We start from the raw sequence: 18116 nt of genomic DNA on the forward strand, positions 1-18116 counted from the left end.
AAACATAATAGAATGAGGAGACCTCACATCTCACTGCACCTTTCCTGTCTTGTCTCCTTTCCAACCTTTTCTAAATGAAGTCTTAAACTCAAGTCTGACATTCATTTATTCCACTTTTTTTCTTCTCCCTAAAATTGTCCATACCTGTTCAGCCTGTAATAGTAACTTATTTTTTTTCTTTATTAGCATAAAGCATAATACTTTGAATGAACAATGCAAACTTGGGCAAATTAGAGAAACTTTTCAAGATTCATTTTGCCTGTTTATAAATTGGGGAAATAGTAATTACTGCATATGGTTATTGTGAGAATAAGTAAAGTAACATACAAAAGATGACTAAGAGTGATAATATGTGGACATGCAGCAATGTCATTTTCCTTGACTTGTCCTTTCTTCCTTCTATTTCTTTCTTTTTGAGATACCATAAGTTTTAAGAGCCAGTCTTAAAAGAATCCTAAAATTGTGTGTATCTTCTACATCATCAAGAATTATAATGGTTGAAGTTATATTTCATTGTTTCTGCACTGATGATTGACCATCAATCAGTGCCATGATTATCACCACTCTCTGCCATAACTGCCAATGTCAATGTCAAAGTCATCACCACTACTATTCTTTGAGAGCCCACTACCAGGGACTTGAAGATTCCCAAGGTTATTTAAGATGCTTTATCTGTACCATATATTGTATTTTTATGCCATGCTTGTTCATCTCTTATTCTACTTGTTGCTCCTTATCATTTTCTGAAAATTCCACTTTCATAGCAGTAAAAGGCAGAGAGATCAATTGAGGCTGTAAGTTGCTACAGTTTCTACCCACCTGTGCCAAATCACAAATGCTAAGAATGAACTTCAGTCTTCCACACTGTGGTCCTTTGTATATATTGAGTATAACATGGCTTTATTTAGACAGTGTATTTATACTGATTGCTGCCATAATAGTGGGAGAAATTATGACTGGTACAATGCCCAACACATCCTGCAGTACTGATATATTATTATTTACCACTCTTGTCCTTTTGCATCCAGTGATTTCCCCCTAGTTTTTCTCATTATAAGAGCATTAGCATTTTCCCTAGTGGGCTTGCTTTCACCCTGTATGTTTCAATGCAAATGTCGCTCCTCAGAAACACCTTCCCTAAATCCTTTATAGTCTCCCCCAATTTTTCTTCTTCTCACCTCCTTGTTTGTTTCCTACATAACACTTATCATAATCTGTATTTGTCTTGCTTGTTTGTTATGCATTTGTTCACTCATTTAATTGATTATGGTTTTTCTTCTAAATTGGGGTTTATGCTCCATGAGGGCAGAAACTTTTTTTAGTGTCCCCCCAAAATTAGAGCCTAGGGAAAAAAGGACTGGGAAGTAAGTAGTTATGTGAGACATGATAGCAAGCACAAATGAGAGAGTGGGATAAGTGAGACAGGGAAGAGGGCAAAGCCAATTAGTATATCTGTTAATGAGGAAGTTCCAGATTGGTCAGTTGGGGCTCAATTTCCCTGATGAACTTTTGAGAAACAGAATGTAGAAAGTACTGTCAGTTCTGCTATAATAGTGCATATGTGTTTCTAAAAACAATTACTGCTATACAAAATCATCCAGTAGAAACCACAAGGCTTGTGGGAGAAATGGAGTTGGAGTACAACACTAAAAAATGGTATCAGTCACACATAAAAAAGATAAAATCCTTAAAAACGGTAGCATAATTTCACATGTGATAAATGGTTAAGAAATGCATAACATCTATAATAAATACAGTGCTTTATATTGAAGAAGGCTTGACATTTGCATATGGAAGGGCATTTTGGAAGGGTTGTAGTTGATGAGTTATTGCAAAGTGGTGAAAGAAGAGTTAGGCAAAAGCTGATGGACAGCTGTTAACACCAGAGTTGGCTGAGTGTGACTCATAACACGTGAAGTGCCCTGAGGTCACTGGTAGATGTTGAGGTGTGTGCAGATAAGCATTTTGGTGTTTCTATGTGGCTTAGGCCAACTATATGCTGTTTTCTGTATTTATCTAAATCAGAGATGATCAATCTTTTCCTTAAACGATCAGATAGTAAATATTTTCAGTATTGTGCAACATATGGACTCTGTCACAGAAAAGAGCCAAAGAAAAAAAAATGGATGTGTCTGTGCTCCAATAAAACCTTCTTTATAAGGCAGTGAGCCAGAGTTTCCCAACCCCTAAGTTAATGTTTTTTATGGAAGAAATCATGCATAATCAAACACAAAATTTGGGTCATATTGAATTTTTTTCTTAATATCTCTATTATGTTGAAACTAATGCATCTCTTCAAAACAAACATTATAGCAGAACTCACTGTACCTCAGAATTTCCTGAGTGAGGGCATTTGTCCTAAGAATGCTGAATTTGCAACACTGCTGGACTTCCCATTGTGTGAGACAAACAGCTTCATGAGTCCTGAAGAAAGCCTAAAGTTTAGACTGGGAAGCAAAAGTACTTGAGTGGAAAGCTGTCAGCCTGCAGAGAAATTGGCCTCCACTGTCACTGACAGAGGATATAAGGGATGTGGCATCACCAGCATCTGCTCCACTTGTTTGTCTTATTTTTTGCTGTATCTTCAGTTCCTGGAATGCATTAGGCACTTGAAACAAATGCACCTGTACAAAGAGGCCCACTCTCCAAGGCAACCAGGAATGAAATTAGCCTGGTCCATTCTTAGTTGAGACTTTTATCTCACTTGATCAGACATAGTACTAGCCCCCAGAATGCTTCATTTTCATGGTTACAATATTGCAGAGTCTTTATAGTTTTTTCCACTATCTCTTGGTCTTTGTATATGTTACCAAGACTTCTTTTACTCAGACTACCAATTTGGTATACTTTACTTCTAACAACATACATTTTCAAGTGCAATAATCACATGATCATACATTTCCAGCTCTCTAACAAAATACATTCTATACTAATTTTACTTTATTTAGTAAACTTCCCTGCCAAAGGATTTTCCATCTGGTCAACACTAGTGAGCAATGGCTCTGACCTATAAGTGGTAATATGTTTTTCACAGTGAGAGCAACTGATACTCCAGAAGAAATATGGTTATTATTAGAATGTTGCTTAAAAAGTGTTCTTATGGATAGGATTGTATACCTCCAAAATTCATATGTTGAAACTCTAATCCCCAATGTGCCTTTATTTGGAGATAATGACTTTATGGAGGAAAGTTAAATGAAATCATAAGGATGGAACCTGTATTAGTCAGGGCTCTCTAGAGGGACAGATCTAATAGCTATATATACAGGAGAGTTTATTAAGTAGTATTAACTCATTACAAGGTCCCACAATAGGCCATGTGCAAGCTGAGGAGCAAAGAAGTCAGTCAAAGTCCCAAAGCTGAAGAACTTGGAGTCCCATCTTAGAGGGCAGGAAGCATCCAGCATGGGAGAAAGATGCAGGCTGGAAGGCTAAGCCAGTCTAGCCTTTTGACATTTTTTCTGCCTGCTTTATATTCTAGCCATGCTGGAGGCTGATATGATGGTGCCCATCCAGATTAAGGGTGGGTCTGCCTTTCCCAGCCCACTGACTCAAATGTTAATCTCCTTTGGCAACACCCTCGCAGACACACCTGGGATCAATACTTTGTATCCTTCAATCCAAACAAGTTGACACTCAGTATTAACCATCACAGGACCCTAATCTGATAGGACTACTTTCCTTATAAGAACAGGTGAGATACCAGATTTCTCTTTTTCTCTTTTCTTCTCTCTCTCTGTCTCTGTCCCTACCCACCATGCATGCACAGAGGAAAGACCATATAAGGAGACAGACAGAAGGTGGCAGTCTACAAGCCAGGAAGAAAGGCAGTACCAGAAACCAACACTGCTGGCACCTTGATCTTGGACTTGTCCCCAAGACCTGTGAAAAAATACATTTGTATTGTTTAAGCCACCCAAAATATGGTATTGTGTTATGGCAGCCTAAGTGGATGAATACAAATTTTGGTAGAAGAAATGAAGTATTGCTGTAACAAATACCTAATAATGTGGAAGTGGCTTTGGAACTAACTAGGTGATGGCCAGAGCCTGAAAGAGTTTTCAGATGCATGCTAGAAAAATCCTAGATTTTCTCGAAGGGACTGTTGTTAGAATTCTAAATTTTAAAGGGGATTCTAATGAGGGCTAAGGAAGAAAAGAGGAGAGCTGTAGAGAAAGTTATATCATGTTAGAGGACACATATACCATGGCAAACAGAAGGTTCGTAGAAATGTGAATATTAAAGATGCTTTTGGTGCTGTCTCACATGGAAATGAGGAACTTGTTATTGGAAACTGGAGGAAAGGTGATCTGTCTTATAAAGTGATAAAGAACTTGGCTAAGTAATGTTCTAGTGCACTTGTGAGTGATAACACTGGATATTTATCAGAGGAGATTTCTAAGCAAAGTGTTGAAGTTGTGGCCTGGTTTCTCTTACTGCTTATAGTAAAATGTAAGAGGAGAGATATAAATTGAAAGAATCGTTAAGTAAAGAGTAAAAAGAAACCAGAACTCAAGGATTTGAACATTCTCAGCTTACCCATATTGCAAAACATAACAAAAAGCATTTCCTGGAGAGAACATCAAGGGCAGCCCTGGAAATCACTCCATAGAAAGATTACTTGTGCATTTGATCAGCCATCTTAGCTGAAGCCAGAAATAGAAATGAGATTATACCAACAGAAACACTGCCAGAATAAAAGGGACAGAGAAATGTGATGGAATGAAAGACAGGTTTCAGAATTCTGAAATTCTACAGGATAAAACAATAGAGCTATCCAATATTATCCTCCAGGAGAAGAGAAGAATGACCTTGAAGGCACTTCAGAGATGTCAGGCCTGCCACTCCCACCATAGGCACAAGGAAGAGGTTGTTTCCTCTTTCATTTCACTGGGCTAAGATGCTACCACCCGGTGCCTCTGGGGCAGGGCCACCTCACGGAGCTGAAAGGCAGGCCAGGATGCAGAGCCAAGGGAAAGAATTGTCACCCAGGGCCATACAAGTGATATTGCTGTCCCAGTGGGCCCTGGGGGCACAGCGTCCAATCAAAGAGGATTATTCTCAAGCTGTAATAGTTAATAAAATTTTTCTTTCTAGGTTTTGAACTTCTTTTGGATCCATTACCCTTTTCTTCCTTTCAATTTCTCCTTTTTAGAGCAGGAATGTCTAAACTATGTCTGTCCCAACATTATATTTTGGAAGCACATATCTTGTCTGGTTTTAAAGGTTCAGAACTGGAAAGGAAATTCGCCTGAGGGTGATTCATTCCTCGAGTCTCACTCATTCCTGATTTAAATGATATTTAGACAAGACTTTGGACTTGAAATTGACACTGGAGTGGGTGAAGACTTTGGGGGCTCTTGGGACACAGTGAATGTAGTTTGTATCTGAGAAAAACATAAATTTCAGGGGGCCAGAAGACAGAATGTTATGGGCTAAACTGTGTCTCTCAAAATATATATGTTGAAGTCTTAACCTGTGAATGTGACTGTATTTGGAGATAGGACTTTTAAGGAGGTAGGTAGTGTTACATAAAGTCATAAGGGTGGGACCCTAATCAAATAGGCTGGTGTTGTTAGAAGAGGAAGGAAAAAACACACCACATCTGTGTGTGTGTGTGTGTGTGTGTTTGTGTGTTTATGTGTGTGTGTATACTTGTGCACACTAAGAAAATGCCATGAGAGGACATAGCAAGAAGACAGCCATCTGCAAGCCAGTAAGGACACAGCCAGAAACCAGCCCTGCTGATACGTTGATCTTTGACTCTAGCAACCCTAATGATGAAAAAACAAATTTCTGTTGTCTAAGCCACCCAGTCTGTGGAATATTGTATAGCAGTCTAAGTAGATTAATGCAGGAGTATTTATCAACAGGGAGAAAAAAACAGCTAATGAAAGATTTCCAAAATAACAAAACATTCTTCATATTAGGAATTGTCAGTAGCAACTATAAATCCAAGCAAAATAATTCAATAAACATTTATTAAGCCCTGAATCTGGCAGACTTTGCTGGCTGTTTGATCAATAGTCATTACTATCCCCACCCCCAACCACTTTTGCTTTCTTCCTAGCATAATAGGTCTCCTAGACTGCAAGAGGCAGAATTAGGAAAAAATCATATAAACATTTCAAAATGTTTGTTTGAGTTGATTTTATCATGTAGGTTTTAGCAAGGGACTACACAACAGAGAGAAATTTAACCTAAAGAAGTTTGATCTGAGAGGAGAAAGGATGGAAAATGCAGTGTTGAGAAAGGAGTTTTGTCTGTAATAGGCCTTCTAAGTAGACAAAGCCCCGTTGTATCACGCTTTCCAAGGTTTCTAAAACAATTTCTCTATCCTCGATATGTAGCTAGTGCCTTCAGAGAATTAGGATATAAATGATTCTGCAGAAAATATAATTGTTGAGAGTGAGACCTAAGCCTATTATAGGGTCCTTTCATTAGGCATTCTCCACCAAACAATGAACAAATTTGATTAAGAGTGAAATCTGATTAATGGCTATTATTTATTGGATTCAAGGTAGAGTGCATTAAACAAAAGGTTAGATGTGGGGAGAACATCAAATTCAGTGTAGTCAAGATCTCGGTGATAGTTATTAGTCCAGTAAATAAGTATTATAAAAGTCTGCTAGATTTTTGAGGGGACTCTCTTGATATAAAGAAACTTAATAACTTGGCAATAACCTACGAATGCTCAATCCTAAGGCCACCAACTTAACTCCAACAGGAAATGGAGTACTGAAGCAGTGGAAACATAGGAAGAACCCATCCTCCTTGTGGTCTTGAAACACAGTACAGCTCTTCCTTGAAAGCAAAACTATTATCTTCTATTTCAGATAGGAAAGAAGTTGATTCCACCATCAGACAGTCAAGGACTCTTAGTTATTTCTATTTAGCACTAAATACATGCTATGGAGAAGAGACTGCTGCATTTCCTATTCTGCTCTTATTCAAGCAGGTATCTTACTTATGAGAACTGTATTTCTGTTACTCCATTTTATATTATGTGTTTTGGAGGTAGGTAATACCAGACAAAAAGGTGCCTCCTCCAACTGAGAACACTGTGCTGGCCATAACTGCATTTTTTTGTTTCAGGATTTGGCCTCTTGTACTTTCCTTGTGTTTTTGTCTATCAGGAAAAAATTTTAAAAACATTTTATTATACACTAGCATCAAGTCTGTTACTTAAGAAAAATGAATTGCTTTTTTTGGTAGGGAGATCCTTTTTCTAAAATTGTGGTTTACATAGCATAAAAATTAACTATGTTAAAGTACACAATTTCATGGCATTTAGTACATTTGCAATGCTGTGAAATCATCAGCACTATCTAGTTCCAAAACATTCTTATCACCCCAAAAGGAAACCCCACGCCTATTATACCACCATGCCCCATTACCTCCTTCCCCATGCTCTGGCAACTACTAATCTACTTTCTGTTTCTATGGATAGGACTATTCAGAATATATCAGAATTTCCCTTTGTTGGGTTATTTCCCCCTAAAATCCATGCAGAAAAGGAAACAAGAGGTTTAATAAAATAGTAAAAATAACGACAATTTTTAGAACCAAGACTTATTGACCAATGCAAAATAATCAGATTCATTATATGTTTTACATCAAAACTATCCAATATATAAAACTAAACAGATTTTGTACGGTATTAGTTTTTCTCTTCCTAGCCAATATCATTGTTAAAGTATTTTTAGGAAATTTCTCATATTCAAGTCCATACTTGGTCTCATTTTTCTTTGTGTAAAGAGAGATAATTATAAATAGAAATTGACAAGATATCCTTTACCTAGGGCCAGAGACAGCCACTGAGCTATTTGATTCTGTCTAATGACCAGCCAATACTGAATAATCCAAAAGTTCCCACTGAAAGAAAAAAACTATCAGATCTTTTAAAAGATTCTGTAGTTCGAAAAAGAGTGACTTATTTAAAGACACAGAAATGTATATTCATTAAAACAGCTACTTTAAAAAAAGAATAAGAATACACATTAGAAACATAATATTTGTGTTCTCAGTAAGGTTCAAAAGAGACTATTTGAGTTACAAATGAGTAGTCATAAATATGGGGTTATTTGACCTTATGGGGAATTTTAAGTGAATTTAAAACATAATTGTTATATTTTTTAAAATTGAGACTGTGAATGCTGCAGAAAATCAAATTGCTAAGGAAATCGAGCTAAAGGAATTTCCTCAAATTCAAAGGGATAAAAAGAAAAAAAATTAAAAATAAACGGACAAAATGAGAACCTTAACTTAGATTCAGGATAATGTGACCTAACAAAATAGAAATTTCAAAGAGAATCCAGAAGAAATAATAGCATGAAACCCTTTTATCTAAGATAAATTTAGTCTAAAAATTGAGAGTTGAAGCTCTTTGAAGCAAAGTTAATAAAAAGATAATCATATGTATGCTGGTGAATTTTGGAAGATTAAAGATGGGCAGTCTTGTGAGCACCTCTGCCTGGAAACTTACAGTCCACCCGCTTTGCTACTGCCAATATTCCTGGCCTTTCCCATCCCTTAGCTCTCAATTTCCATCATGTTACCTTGCAGAGCCTTATGTGGCAACTTTGAAGTTGCTTCTGATATTTTCTATCATAGCACAATGTTTGTTATAATTAGAATATTTTTTGTAAGTTTCATTTATATACTTATTTGTTTTTTTGTACTGACTTCTTCACTAATCTTTTCCCACTAAACTGTGTATGCTCAGGATCATGTCTACTTTGCTTTAGTGTATTGCCTAATACTGTGCTCAGTTAACTATTTGTAAAACAATACATTTATTAAATTAAATAAGAAGGAAAACAGGTTTATATTTGTGGATTAAATTAACAAAAGAAGGGAAAACTGTATTAGGCAAAAAATGACACTCAAGTCTTCCATAAGAATGAGGAAGAAGTTATTAGTTTATTACTTATTTTTATGATTTTATGATAATCATAGTAATAATTATAATTTCTATCAACTGAATGTTGCTTATAGTGTGCCAAGGAGTGCACATATATACTAATTTAATTCTCACAGCCAATCGATGGGTAATGTTATAATTCCTGCTTTGCAGGTAAGCAAACTGAGAAACAGAGAGGTTAGGAAACTTGCCTAAAGTCACACATTGGGAGGTATTGAAACAAGGGTTTTATCTTAGTCTTCATATATCATAGTATAATGTTGGTTCACAAATATCATGGAAAAGGTCTAAAGAAAGCATTTATGTAATTAAAAAGCACATGACTAACTGAAATAACTTCAGAAGTTAATAAGAAAACAAAAATAAGCCACATAGAAAAGGAGGATGAAAACATAAAATGGGAGAGACACATGGCAAAATTAAATACTACAGTTTTAAACAATGGATTTTGTTCTTCAATTCATTCAATGACTGTTAGTGAGTACCTAGTATATGCTAGGTAATATTCTAGATTCTGAGTGTAGAGATGTTAATAAAACACCAAAAAACTATTAGAACTAATAAATTCCGTAAAGTTAAAGGATACAGAATCAACATACAAAAGTCAGTTGCATTTCTATACACTAACAATGAGCTATTCAAAAAAACTGATAATCTCATTTACGATAGCATCAAAAAACAAACAAAACAGAAATAAATCCAAGAAGGTGAAATATCTGTACACTGAGAACTATGAAAAACTGAGGAAAGAAATTAAAGACACAAATAAATAGACAGATTCTCACATTCACAGATTGGAAGAATTAACAAATGATCTACAGATTCAATTCAGTCCCTATCAAAATCTCAATGACTGCTTTTCAGAAAAAAATAATTCTAGAATTCATATGAAACCACAAAATCACTGAATAGCTAAAGCAACCTCGAGCAAAAAGAACAAAGCTGGAGGTATCACACTTCCTGATTTCAAAAAATATTACAAACCTATACTAATCAAAATAGCATGGTACTGCCATAAAAGGAGACACATAGACCAATGAAACAAAATAGAGAGTTCAGAAATAAATCCACGCATATATGGTTAACTAATTATCAACAAAGGTGCCAAAAATACACAACAGGACAATAATAGACTCTTCAATAAATGGTGTTGGGAAAACTGGATATCCACATGCAAAAATAAAAATAAAAATTAGACCGGGCACAGTGGCTCATGGTTGTAATCCCAGCACTTTGGGAGGCCAAGGCAGGTGGATCACAAGGTCAGGAGTTCAAGACCAGCCTGGCCAATACAGTGAAACCCTGTCTCTACTAAAAATACAAAAATCAGCTAGGTGTGGTGGTGGGCACCTGTAATCCCAGCTACTAGGGAGGCTGAGGCAGGAGAATCACTTGAACACAGGAGGCAGAGGTTGCAGTGAGCCAAGATCATGCCACTGCACTCCAGCCTGGGCAACAGAGCAAGACTCCATCTCAAAAAAAAAAAATTAAATTGGACTCTTAAGTCAGATATAAAAGTAAACTAAAAATGTATTAAAGACTTAATCTTAAGACCGGAACTGTAAAACTGCCAGAAGAAGAATATACAAGATAAACTCTTTGACATTGGTCTTGGCTATGATTTTTGGGGTTTCATAACAAAAGCAGAGACAAGAAAAGTAAAAATAAACAAGTGGGGCTTCATCAAACTAAAACATTTTTGCACAGAAAAGAGAAATCACAATAAAAAAGGCAGCCTATGTAATGAGAGTAAATATTTTAATTATATATCTGATAAGGGTTAATACCCAAAATACATAAAGAACTCAACTCAATAGCAAAATGAGTAACCCAATTAAAAAACGAGTAAAGGACCAACATAAACAGTTTTCCAAAATAGACATACAAGTGGCCAATGCGTAAATAAAAAGATGCTCAATGAGACTAATCACCAGGGAAATCCAAACCAAAACCACAGTAAAATATCACTTCACATGTTAGGATGGTTATCATCAGAAAGTGGAAAGATAATAAGTGTTGCCAAGGATGTGGAGAAATTGGAACCCTTGAACACTGTTGGTGGGAATGCAAATTGGTACATCCTTTATGGAAAACAGTATGGAAGTTCTCCCAAAATTAAAAATAGAACCACCATATGATTGAGGAATCTCACTTCTGGGTATGTACCTAAAGGAAATAAAATCACTGTTTCCAAATAATATTTGCACTTCCGTGTTCATTGCAGTGTTATTTACAGTAGCCAAGATACGAAAACAACCTAAATGTTCACTGACAGAAGAATGGATAAAGAAAATGTGATATATAGACACAATGGAATATTATTAAGCCTTAAAGAAGAAAGAAATCCTGCCATTTGGAAAAATATGGATGAACCTTGAAGATTTAATGCTAGATAAGTAACCCTGACACAGAGAGACAAATATTGCATGATCTCACTTATATGTGGAATCTAAAAAAAAGTTGAACTCATAGCAACAGGGAGTAGAATGGTTGTTACCAAGGGTTGGGAGATAGCAGAATAGGATAGATACTGGCCAAAGGGTACAAAATAAATACTGGAGACCTAATGTACCCCATAATAACTATAGTTAATAATCATGTATATAGGCATACCTTATTTTATTGCAATTCATTTTATTGTGCATCACAGAATATTGTAATTTTTGTAAATTGAAGTAATGTCCATCAAGTCTATTGGCACCATTTTTCCAATAGCATGTGCTCACTTTGTGTCTCCATGCCACATTTTGGTAATTCTCACAATACTTTGCATTGTTTTATTATTTTATTTTATCTGCTATGATGATCTGTTATCAGTGATCTTTGATGTTATTATTGTAGTCATTCTGGGGCACCATAAGCTGCATCCATATGAGACAACAAACTTAGTTGATAATGTTGCATGTGCTCTGACTGCTTCACCCACTAGCTGTTCCCTCATCTCTTTCCCTCTCCTCAAGCCTCTCAATTTTCTGAGACAAAACAATATTGAAATTAGGCCAACTAATAACCCTACAAAGGCCTCTAAGTGTTCAAGTGAAAGGAAGACGTCTCTCACACTTTAAATCAAAAACTCGAAATGATAAAACTTGGTGAGAAGGCCTGTCAAAAGTGGAGATAGGCCAAAAGTGAGGCCTCTTGCACTAAACAATTAGGCAAGTTGTGAATGCAAAGGAGTTCCTGAAAGGAATTAAAAATGCTACCCCAGTGAACACAGGAATAATATGAGAGCAAAACAGGATTGTTGCTGGTATGGAGAAAGTTTGCATGGTCTGGATAGAAGATCAAACCAGCTATAATATTCCCTTAAGCCAAAGCCTAATCCAAAGCAACCCTACCCTCCTCAATTCTGTGAAGGCTGAGAGAAATAAGGAAGTTGTAGAAGAAAAGATTGAAGTGAGCAAAAGTTATTCATAAAGCTTAAAGGAGGAAGGTGTCTATATAACATAAAAGTGCAGCAAGTGCTTATGTAGAAGCTATAGCAAATTATCCAAAAAATCTAGCTAAGTTCATCGATGAAGGTGGCTACTCTGAACAACATATTTTCAATGTAGACAGAACAGCCTTATATTAGAAGAAGATGCCATCTAGGGTTTTAATAGCTAGAGTAAGTCAATGCCTAGCTTAAAAGCTTCAAACAAGACGACAGACTGATCCACTTGTTGGGGCTAATACAGCTGGTGACTTTAAGTTGAAGCCAGTGCTCATTTACCATTCCAAAAATCATAGGGCCTTTAAAAGTTATGCTAAATCTACTCTGCCTATGCTCTGAAAATAGAAGAGAAAATGGTTGACAGCGCATCTGTTAACAGCATGGTTTACTGATTAAGTCAACTGTTGAGATCTACTATCTAGAAAATAATTCCTTTCAAAAATATGACTGCTTATTGGCAATGCACCTAGCCACTCAAGAGCTCTGATGGAGATGTACAGGAGATTAATGCTGTTTTTATGCCTGCTTACACAATGTCATTTCTGCAGCTCATATATAAGAGAGTAATTTTGACTTTGAAGTTTTATTATTTAATAAATACATTTCATAAGACCATAGCTTCCATAAGAAAATGATTCCTCTGATAAATATAGGCAAAATAAATTGAAAACTTTCTGGAAAGGGTTCACCATCTAGATGCCATTAAGAATATTCATAATTCATGGGAGGAGGTAAAAATATCAATATTAACAGGAGTTTGGAAGAAGATGATTCCGGCCCTCATGGATGACTTTGAGCAGTTAAAGACTTCAGTAGAAGAAATAACTGCAGATGTACTAGAAATAGAAAGAGAGCTAGAATTAGAAGCAAAGCCTGAGGATGCGACTGAATTGCTTCAACCTCATAATAAAACTTGAATGGATGAAGAGTTGCTTCTTATGGATGAGCAAAGAAAATCTTTTCTTGAGATGGACCCTACTCCTGGTGAAGATGCTGTGAACTTGTTGCAATGACAATAAAGAATATGGAATATTACATAAACTTAGCTGATAAAGCCATGATAGAGTTAGAAAGGATTGATTTTGAAACAAATTCTACTGTGGGTAAAATGGTATCAAACAGCAGAAACAGAAATCTTTCATGAGAGGAAATGTCAGTAGACTCAGCAAACTTTATTGTTGTCATATTTTAAGGAATTGTCACAGTGATTTCATCCTTCAGCAACAACCATTCTGGCCAATTAGTAGACATCAACATCAAGGGAGGACCCTACATAAGCTGCCAAAAGATAGTGGTTCCTCTATATTATTTCTTAAATGATTAATAAAATTTGCCATTTGGGTTGAAGATTATTTTATTGGAAATTTATTAATTATAAATCAGTTTCTTTTAAAGATAAAAGTCTATAGGTTTTCTATTTCTTTTTTATTTAGTTTTGGCAGTTTATACCTGTCAAAAGGATTTGTATATTTCATGTAAGTAGCCAAACTTATTGCCATGAAATTGTTCATAACATTGCCTTATTATTATTTAATGGCTGCTGTGATACCCACAATTTTATTCCTATTATTGGTAATTTGTTTTTCTCTCTTATGATGAATCTAGCCAGATATTTATCAAGTTACTGATCATTTCAATAAACCAGATTTTACATTCATTGATTTTCTCTACTTTTTTGGTTTTCAACATCATTTTACATTTGATTGATTTCTATTTGTATAGTTATCTGCTTCCTTCTGCTTACTTTGCATTTTGCTTGAGTTTTTAAAAATGTCTTTAAAGTTTAAATAACTGCTTTGAGACTTTTTTCTTTTCTAAAATGACGATTTAATTTAATGCTATAAAATTATCTGAAAGCAACACAGATAATTTGTGTGACTCAAATTTTGGTATGTGGTATTTTCATTTTCATTACAATTTGCCTTGTGAGCTATTTTTCAACTGTGGGTTTTTTCAAAATATTTTCTTTAATTTCCAAATATTTAGAAAATTTCCAGGTATCTTTATTTTATTTAATTTATTTCTGATTTGTTCAAATTCATACTTTGTATAAATTCAACCTGCAAAGTGCCTTGAGCATCCCAAAAAACTGTTTTCATGACCCTTGTTTTTGACCGGTATGCTTTTGCTTTTACCAAATCACTTCCACTGCTTGTTAGCTGTTGCTTTGATTGTGCTTTGTCTTCAGGATTACGCTAGTAAAGCCATATTTCATCTCCTGTTACAATTCTTCTGAGAAATGTTTCAGAATCTTGATCCCACTTGTTTAAAATTTCCATTCAAAGATCTGCTGTTGTCTGCAGCTGATCTGGATACAACAGTTTTGGTACTCATCAAGTGGAAAATTTACTGAACTTTAATTTTTCAGTCAGAATTGTGTTAAGTGGAATCAACTGAGATGTCTGTGGTAATGGGTATTGTTTCTGCTGTTAATCATTGCTCTCTTCAATTAGGGCATAAACAACATTAATTTTTTCATCAAAAATTGATGTGGATGGTCGGCTGCTGTGAGTTTCATCTTCAACATCATCTTGTCCCTTTCTAAAATGAGTTATTCATTTGTAAACTGATGATTTCTTTGTGGCATTATCACCATACATTTTTCATAATGCATCAGTGATGTCACCATCTTCATAAATTTGATGTTTTTTTGGTGTCAATTTTAGCAAAATATGTTGCTCTGACAGGGGCTATTTTCAAGGAGATGTCTTATCCTTTTTAGTGCCTCAAACTAGACCCTATTCAGATACGTTATAACAAGTTTGTATGAGTTTATTTTGATTGAGAAATATGTGAAATGTATGCATAGTGTTTGCATGATATGCATTTTCCATAAACTTTTTGAAGCCCCTCATATGTTCACTCTATCTGTCTATCTATCTACCTATCTCTCTTCAAGTTTTCTAGAGCTGTCATAACAAAGTACCACAGACTAGGTGACTTAAAAACAAAAATTTATTTTCTTATAGTTCTGGAGGCTAGAAGTTTATGATCAAGGTATCATCAGGTTTGGTTTCTTCTGAAGCCCCTTTTCCTAGCTTATAGATGGCTGCCTTCTTGCTACGTCTTAAAATGTCTTTCCTCTGTGCATGCACATGTCTGGTGTCCATGTGTCCATATTTCCTCTTCTTATAAGGACACCAGTCAGACTGAATAAGCACCCAACCTAATAGTTTCATTTTGCTTAATAACCTGTTTAAAGACACTAACTCCAAATACAGTCACTTTCGAGGTACTAGGTGTTGGGCCTTCAACATAAGACTATGGGGGAAATAGAACTGATAACATCTCATAACACACTCTGTCCTCTCTCTCTTTCTCTTATCTCTAGCTATATATTTATGTATATAAAATTTCCAGATATTTATATCTATTTTTGTAATATACATTTTTCTGACTAATTTTATGATATTTTTGGTTTTCAACAGTTTGACTAGATATATTATCTCTTTATTTTTGGTTATCAGCATTTTTAATATTTGTATCTAGATATGGTCTTATATGTGCTATTGTGCCTTGTATTTGCTGTGCTTTTTGAAGTTTCTGTTCTTTTCCATACTTTAGAAGTTTTCAGCCCTATAACCTCAAATACTTTTTCTACCCCAGTTTCTTTCTCTGGTCCCTTTGGAAATCCAATTACACATGATAGACCACTTGATTTTCCATTACAGATCAGTGAAGCTCTTTTGTTTTTTGTTTTTTTATTGTTTTTATCTCTGTTTTTAAGATTGGATAATTTGTAAACACCACACACAATGATCATTATCTCCAAAAGTCTGTTTATCAATTTTAGTAAATTTATTTTATACACTGTACCTCTAAATTCTTAAATTTCTGGTTTGCTTCTTTTAATTTCTTATTTCTATGATCAGATTCTCCATATAACCAATCATTTTGATAATATTTTCATTTGCATATTAAATATGTTTTTAAATAGCTGCTATGAAGTCCTTATCTGGAAATTTCAACATATGAGCTATCTTAGAATCCATTTTTATTGACTGGTTTCCTCTTAAATATTAGTTTCTCCCCCGACTTCTTCCTATACCTAGTAACTTTTATTGTATACTGGACAAGGTAGATGGCACTTTGTAGAAACTCTGGATTCTGTTAACTTGCTCTGAAGAGTGATTTTTGTTTTTCAGACAGTTAAAGCATTGGTTGTTAACTATGGACTATGGGGGCTTGACTTTATATTTTATTAGGAGAGATTTGTTTTGGGTTTGTTCTTTGTCCAAGATAAATGCTTTAGTCCTGCTATATCATCTGTATTCTGAAAGTGTTGTCTTCTGGTGTTTCACTGGGAAGAACACAAATTCAAACTTTCATCTTCCTTTGGTGTGAAGAAACTGAGATATTTGCCTAGCTCATTCAGTCTTCTATTTGATGTTTTACACTATTACCATTACAGTCTTCTCCATGCATGCACAGTTTAGGAAATGGTTAATAATTTGAGAATGATTATACACAGATTTGGGGGCTATCCCTTCTGTGTCCTCTTAATTTCCAGAATTTTCACCCTGAATTTCCAGCAGCTGCAATGGTCTCAAACTCTGTCCTGAGACCTCAAGGCACTGAGATGCTCATCAGTTTTCTGCTAGAGTTCTAGTCACCCAGTACTATATGGATTGAAGTGGATTGTAGTAGAAATGTGGAACTCACTTTTAAGTAATGCCTCTTAATTTTATGCCTGTATTTATTTAATCTTGCATGCCTTAAAATATTTATTTTTAAAAACTTTATTCAGAATTTATGTTTCTTGTCCAAGAGAGAATAGGTTATACCAGTAAAAGCTACTCTACCATAACCAAATCAAAACCTCTCAACTTATATTTGTGAGCAAGGAAAAATTACCAACTAAAGAATGATAGAGGAAAATATATATGATAGTGATATGCTGATTTCTTACATGGTATATGTAAAGTGTCTTTCAGTAGGTTCTTGAGTTTCAGCAATCTGGTTTTTTATTTGAACAAATGTTAGGAATATCAGGTAGTTCAAACCAAGTGTAAACTAAGTTGATACAAACAGAAAAAGTCAAAGCAACATAAAATTTGGCTTTATAGCAACATGTTAAAATCTTATTTTTAGATTAAGTCTCACATAAAGTTTGCTAATTCTACTGCTACATGGAATCATTTCAGTTACTGCATCTAAGACTTCAAAGGAAGAATAAATAATACAAAACTTTTAAATGTTTTATCATATTCTGTGAAAAAATAAGATTTTCCTTCTTATGGCTGATAGAATTATTCTATTAATAATAAAATGTCAGGCAGTGATCACTGTGTGCAGCTGCACCAGTAAACCATATAAGGATATGTTTAGAGGATATTCGTGAGAAACTATTGGTGTCCACATATGTCATTTTCTGTTGTTTAAAATTCTCCTGAAACTGAAAAATTCTTGCAAACAGCTTTACCTGTCAGAAAGTAGAGTAATCAGCAGTTCACCTTCACTGACAAGGCTCAATCTCATAAAGCAAAATTTGTACTCTTATAATTTTAGGACAATTTTCTTTTGCTTTCACACATAATTTCAAAAAATTAAAATTAAGTCTTCCTTACAGATAGCTCTATGAAAGTTCGTTCTAGCAAAATGTATTAAATAGAAACACAATTATGTTCAAGGAATGAATTAATGAGCATCTCAGTGTAAACACTGAATTTTTCTGCTATGCTCATATTGTGTCCTACTTTTTCTCATTCCTAAGCTTGGGCCTTTGTTCATAAGCTCTCCCCTTCTTATTGGGCTTGTAAA

This window comes from Pan paniscus, chromosome 13 (assembly GCF_029289425.2).
Source record: "Pan paniscus chromosome 13, NHGRI_mPanPan1-v2.0_pri, whole genome shotgun sequence".
In the NCBI taxonomy this organism is placed as follows: domain Eukaryota; kingdom Metazoa; phylum Chordata; class Mammalia; order Primates; family Hominidae; genus Pan; species Pan paniscus.